The 7,033-nt window shown below is 41.6% G+C and overlaps 1 protein-coding gene across 4 annotated transcripts in view; it reads right to left on the reverse strand.

The window, feature by feature from the left end:
- YEATS2 (YEATS domain containing 2) overlaps positions 1–6,729 on the reverse strand; it is a 105,218-nt gene extending 98,489 nt beyond the window's left edge. For 2 of the 4 annotated variants that reach the window (XM_064584548.1, XM_064584552.1), the window contains exon 1: positions 6,534–6,729. The gene's annotated coding sequence lies outside the window, so the exon portion shown is untranslated. Of the gene's footprint in view, positions 1–6,339; positions 6,489–6,533 lie in introns of those variants that run through there. The other 2 variants (XM_054504306.2, XM_064584546.1) reach the window with 2 other exon arrangements.
- Between the last annotated feature and the right edge of the window lie 304 nt (positions 6,730–7,033).

A 7,033-nucleotide genomic window follows, 5' to 3' on the forward strand; every position in this document is an offset into this window, starting at 1 on the left:
AGTCTTCAAAAACTTCTTTTTTTTAACTTACAAAACAGATGTCATAGAAACAATTTGCTTCCTAAGTCTTATTTTCTATGAAGGAAAAATGCACTGACCCTTACCCTTTATTTGGCAGCAGTGTAGAAAACAGGATAAAAGGGGGGGCAGGATTAAAGGCAGGAAGATGGGGGTAAATTCAAGGACTGGCAATGAAAATTCAAATAAAAATCTCTGGTTAAATGAGAATCCACTTTCTGAGAATCTATCCTAAGAAACTGCTCTGAATTTACTGTCATATGTGGGCTCCACTTACAGAGCTAGAATTTAAATGTTCGTTCTCCTCTTCCTGTATATTTATTTTATAATACAAGACTGGAAGCAGTCTACAGCAAATTATAGTGTATCCAGTGAATGAATATGAAGGCATTTTATTTATTTATTTTTTTTAAAGATTTTATTTATTCATTTGACAGAGAGAGACACAGCGAGAGAGGGAACACAAGCAGGGGGAGTGGGAGAGGGAGAAGCAGGCTTCCCGCCGAGCGGGGAGCCCGATGTGGGGCTCGATCCCATCTGGGATCATGACCTGAGCCGAAGGCAGACGCTTAACGACTGAGCCACCCAGGCGCCCCTGAAGGCATTTTAATATGAAGGGATACAATCTTATATGTGGAAAACCCTAAAAATTCCACAAAAAAACTGTAAGAATAAATGAATTCAGCAAAGTAGCAGGATACTTAGTCAACACACAAAAATCAGTTGCATTTCTCTACACAGTGAAATAGCTGAAAAGGAAATTACAAAAACAATTCCATTTGTAACAGCATCAAAATGAATAAAATACAGTTGATCCTTCCACAATGCAAGAATTGGGGGCACCAATCCCCACACAGTCAAAAATCTATGTATAACCTTGACTCCCCCCAAATTTAACTACTAATAGCCTACTGTTGACCAGAAGCCTTACCAGTAACATAAACAATTAACAAATATTTTGTATGTTATATGTATTATATACTGTATTCTTACAATAAAATAAGCTAGAGGAAATATTAAACCATGAAGAGAAAACACATTTACAGTACTGTGTCAAAAAAAACCCACATATAAGTGGATCCACACAATTCAGACCTGTGTGGTTCAAGGGTCAACTGTACTTAGGAATTAACTTAACCAAGGAGGTGAGAGACTTATACAGTGAAAACTACAAAACACTGCTGAAAGAAATTAAAAACAACATAGTTAAATGGAAACACATCTCATGTTTACAGATTGGAAAATATTGCTTAAAAGTCAGTACTACCCAAAGCCATCTATAAATTTGATGCAATCCCTATCACAATCCCAATGACATTTTTTTGTAGAAATAGAAAAAACCCATCCTAAAATTCATATGGAATATCAAGGGACTCTGACCAAAACCATCTTAAAAAAGAACAAAACTGAAGGACTCACACCTCCTGATTTCAAAATGTACCAGAAGCTATAGTAATCAAAACAGTGGTATTGCTATAAACAGAAATAATACAGACCAATGGAACAGAACAGAGAGCCCAGAAATAAAACTGACCATATATATGGTCAAATCAATTTTTACAAGAATGCCAAGACCACTCAATTGGTAAAGGACAGTCTTTTTGACAAATGGTGCTGGAAAAACTAAATATCTACATGCAAAAGAATGAAGTCGGACCCTTACCTAACAACATATACAAAAATTAACTCAAAATGGACTGAAGGCTTAAATGTAAACTTGAAACAATAAAACTTCTAATAAAACACTGGATTTGCAAAGATTTCTTAGATATGACCCCAAAGACACAGGTAATAAAAAAATAGATTGGACTTCATGAAAATTTTAAAACTTTGTGCATCAGACACTATCAACAGAGTAAAAAGGCAAGTCACAGGAGAAAATATTTGCAAATCATATATCCGATAAAAGATTCCTATCCAGAATATATAGAACTTCTAAAACTCAAAGCAACAAAAAACTTGACTCAAAGTAGGCAAAAGATTTGAATAAAAATTTCTCCAATAATATACAAATGACCAAAGAAGCACTTGAAAAGATGCTCCACATCAGTAATATTAGGGAAGTACAAATCAAAACCACAGTGAGAGGGCGCCTGGGTGGCTCAGTTGGTTAAGTGACTACCTTCAGCTCAGGTCATGATCCCAGGGTCCTGGGATGGAGTCCCGCATTGGGCTCCCCCTGCTCTGCGGGGAGCCTGCTTCTCCCTCTGCCTCTGCCTGCCACTCTCCCTGCTTGTGCTCTCTGTGTCAAATAAATAAATAAAATCTTTAAAAAAAAAACCAAACACAGTGAGATTATCACTTCACACCCATTAGGATGGCTATCCAAAAAAAAAAAAGAATCAGAAAACAAGCGTTGGCGAGGATGTGAAGAAACTGGAACCCTTGTACAATGTTGGAGGGAATATATGTGCAATCCACTATGGAAAACAGTGTGGTAGTTCCTCAAAAAACTAAAAATTGAATTACTGTATGGTATAACAATTCCACTTCTGGGTATATACATACTAAAAGAACTAAAAGCAGGGACTTGAAGAGATATCTGTACACCCATGTTCTTAGCATTATTTGCAATATCCAGAAAATGGAAACAACCCAAGTGTTCATCAACAGATGAATGGGTAAACAAATGTGATATATACATTTACTGGAATATTATTCAGCCTTAAAAAGGAAAGTTCTTTACTCAAAGAATACAAAAACACTAATTCAAAGGGATGCATGCACCCCTTTGTTTATAGCAGCATTATTTATAATAGCCAAGATATGGAAACAGCCCAGGTGTCCACTGATTAATGACTGGATAAAGAAGATGTGGAATATATACACAATGAATATGATTCAGCCATTTAAAAGAATGAAATCTTGCCACTTGCAACCACATGGATGGAGCTAGACATATAATGCTAAGTGAAATCAGTCAGAGAAACACAAATACCATATGATTTCACTCATGTGGAATTTAAGAAACAAAACAAATGAGCAAAGGGGAAAAGAGAGACAAACCAAGAAACAGACTTAATTACAGAGAACAAACTGATGGTTACCAGAGGGGAGGCAGGGGGATGGGTGAAATAGGTGAGTGCACTTGTGATGAGCGCAGGGTAACGTACGGAAGTGTTGAATCACTATATCATACCCCTGAAACTAATATAACACTGTATGTTAACTAACTGGAATTAAAAACTTAAAAAATAAATTTTTTTTAAAAAGGAAATTCTGATACATGCTACAAATGGGTGAACCTTGAAAACATTATACTAAGTGAAATAAACCTGTCAAAAAAGACAAATACAGTTTGATTCTCCTTATATGAGGTACTTAATGTAGTAAAAATCAATCACAGATAAAGAAAGAATGGTGGTTGCCAGGGACTAGGAGAAAGGGGGAATGGGAGTTATTGTTTAATGGGTATAGATGTTCAGTTTTATAAGATGAAAAGAATGATGGAGATGGATGGTGGTATGGTTGCACACCATTACAAATGTATCTAATACCACTGAACTGCACACTTAAAAATGGTTAAGGTGGTAAATTTTATGTGTATCCTACTAAAATTGAAAAAAAAAAAAAAGCATATGTAGGAGTGAAATGTTAAATATGGCTTTTCCATTATTAACCATGTCCTCCCTGATGGAGCATATGTAATAAACTCATTTATTCCCAGAAGGGAAAAATACTTAAGGGGGAAATTCTGCAAGCTCTACATCAAACTACATATTTTCAATAGCTAAAAGAACTCTTGACAATCAATTCCTGTAAGTGATAAACACAAAAAGATATACACAGGACAGAAACAGAAAATCACCAATGGCCAATACATGTGAAAAAAATATTCAAATACACTAGTAATCAAGGAGGGAAAAATTAAACAAGACACCATTTTTCACCTACCAAATTTACTTTTGGAGCAAATGGAACTAAGGCATCTCAAAAAAGGCCTAGGTTTTTCTAATCCATACTCATTATCTTCACTTCCTCAAGCCCCAACCAATTATTCCAATCTGGTTTCCACCTCCCACTTCTAGAACTCTGGATAATGATACCAATGACTAAGGGTGCCACCTGGCTCAGTTGGTGGCGTGTACAACTCTTGATCTCCAGGTTGTGAGTTCAAGGCCCACGCTGGGTGTAGAGATTACTTAAAAATTAAAAAATCTTAAAAAAAAAAAAAAGTAATAGTAATACCAATGACAAAGCTAACAACCTCCAAATCCAATTGAGCACCTCACTAAACAACTCAGAGCATGGATGGACCAATTCTCTATCCTCTATAAACTTATTTTTCTTGGCTTCCGTAACACCGGTCTTCTGCTTTTTTTCCCTACCTCACTGGCTGTTTCTTCTGTCCTGTGTTCAATCTTCTTCCCATACTGCACCTCAAAGCACCAATTTCACTTCTCTATACTCTTCCCCTTGGTGATCTCATACAGTCCCATATCTTTCAATATCATCTATGCAATGAACTCCAAATTTTTATCTAACAAGTCTTGGTTCTCTCTTCCATGAGTTCCCAAACCTGTACATCCAACTGCTTCCTCAATATACCAACTTCATAACTGATAGTCATCTCACATTTAATACAGCCAAAACAGAACTCAAGATTTTTCCCACCTCAAATTTCTCTTCCATTCTTCTTCCTCTCAGTAAATGTCACAACCTACTCATAGTTACTCAAAACAAATAGCAAAAGCAAAGAATTCTCAGGGCATCTGGCTGGCTCAGTCAGTAAAGCATGCAACTCTTGATCTCAGGGTCGTGAGTTCGAGCCCCACACTGGGCACAGAGTTTAACTTAATTTAAAAAAACATATTAAGGGGTGCCTGGGTGGCTGAGTTGGTTAAACATTCAACTCTTGATTTCAGCTCAGGACATGATCTCAGGGCCATGAGATGGAGCCCCACTTCAGCTCCATGTTCAGCAGGGAGTCTGCTGGAGATTCTCTCTCTCCCTCTGCCCCTTCCCCTGCTCACTTGGGCTCACACTATCTCTTTCTCTCTCTCTCAAATAAAAAAATAAATCGTGGGGCGCCTGGGTGGCTCAGTTGGTTAGGCAGCTGCCTTCGGCTCAGGTCATGATCCTGGAGTCCCGGGATCAAGCCCCGCGTCGGACTCCCTGCTCAGCGGGGAGTCTGCTTCTCCCTCTGATCCTCCCCCTCTCATGCTCTCTGTCTCCCATTCTCTCTCTCAGATAAAAAAATAAATAAATAAATAAATAAATCTTAAAAAAAATAAATCGTTAAAAATATATATTAAAAAAAAAAAAAAGCAAAGAATTCTCCCATTCCCTCACTAACCCACTCCCAGGTCTTGTTCATTCTACCTCCAAAATATTTTTAAATCTTTGTACTCTTCATCTCTCCTGCCATGGACCAAGGTACTGCAAAGAGCATCCTAACTATCTCCTAGCTCCCACTCTTGCCCTCTTCCTGCACATAGCAGTCAGATTACGCTACCTGCCTTCTTAAAACCTTCAAAGGATTCCTATGAAAACTAAATTCCTAATTAGGGCATTATCTGCTCCTATCTTTGAAAGAATATACACAACCAAAAATCACAATATCTCTAGGCAGTAAAACTATGAATACTCTTCCTCACTTTGCTTGTCTATATTTTTTAATTTCTCTACGATGAATACATGCTACTTATTAAAAAAGGATATTGCTGAGTACTGTATATTACATCGCATTTTTACACCTTAAGGAGAAAAGAAAATGAAAACTGTAGGTAAACTCTGTTACAAGCTTAGATGAAAATACTAGCAAACACCTATAAACACTCTAAGAATGAGGCGTCAGGGCTGTGAGATTATTGGTGATATTTTCCTCCTCTACTTTCTATTTTTTAACCTAATTACACTCATGATAGAAAAAAAGGTTATGATACAAACCTCATTCATTGTCTCCTGCAATCTGGCCACAACCCACCTTTCTTCCAAGTACTCACTTTCCCAAGCTTTCTCTCTAACCCCGCACTGTGTCACACCTCTGGTGCTCTAACTCGGGCATATCCCTGGAATATCCTCCAACCTTTCTAAATCCCACGCATCCTTCACGAGGGAGGGGGACAGTTAGGATGGCGACAGGTTGGAGGCAGATTTCCCCGGTTCTTGTCGGTACACCCACAACTTGCCGGTGCTGGAGCCGAATCTCGTCTCCAATCCCATCACAGGCCACCAAGCTTAAAATCCTGAAAGCTCCGGCCATTGGGGCTCAAGGGACCCCCATCTCCTCAGAGAGCGCTGTGCCCCTTAGAAGGACCCTCCAACACACCCCAATTCCAGGTTCCCGCTTCGGAGACTCCCCCCGACGGACACACTCACCCCAGCACCAGCCTCCTCCTCCGGGTCCCCTGCTCTCTGCAGTCACCGGCTCCCTCCCTCTGCTCTGCCGGGGCCGCGCGGCTGGCAGGGTGGGGGAAGGGAGCGCACGTGCCCGCGCCGCCCCCGCCCAGACAATGCCCCGGAGAGCGGAGCGCGCGCCCGGCCGGTCCGATCCCGCTCCCGCCAACACTCACCCTTTCCTCGATCTCCAGCCGAAGCGCAGGGCCCGCCGGGCGCCGCGAGAGGGCACGAGGGAGGTGAGGGAGCGGGCGAAGCCCCGCGGAGCCGCCCCGCCACGAGGCCCCAGCGACCCCGGAGCCCGCGGAAGCACACGGCTCGGCGGAGCCCGCCCGTCCCTTTCGGCCCTGCACGTCAGCAGCAGGGGCGGGGCGGGACGCGCGCGGCGGCGGCGGCGGCGGCGCGCGCGGCCCCGGGGGCGGGACTTGCAGGGATGTGGGCGGGGCCAGGGCTCCAGCTGGTGCTGGGGCGCGGGCCAGGCGGGAGCTGGGGTTGGCGGTGGCCCAGACTCTGATCCCGGCCTGTGCTACCGCACTGCCTGGGGAGTATGGATGTCCGTTCTGGCAAAGGCACCGTCATTTATCATTTTCGTCCCCAGAAATGGCGAGTTCCACCCTCAAGTTTGACAGAATATTCTTTCTGCCAGCATATATGAAGCTTCCACAGTAATAACAGT

The sequence above is a fragment of the Mirounga angustirostris genome, unplaced genomic scaffold, assembly GCF_029215605.1.
Source record: "Mirounga angustirostris isolate CCGP_5_RB_7025 unplaced genomic scaffold, mMirAng1.0.hap1 SCAF_1, whole genome shotgun sequence".
Lineage (NCBI taxonomy): Eukaryota > Metazoa > Chordata > Mammalia > Carnivora > Phocidae > Mirounga > Mirounga angustirostris.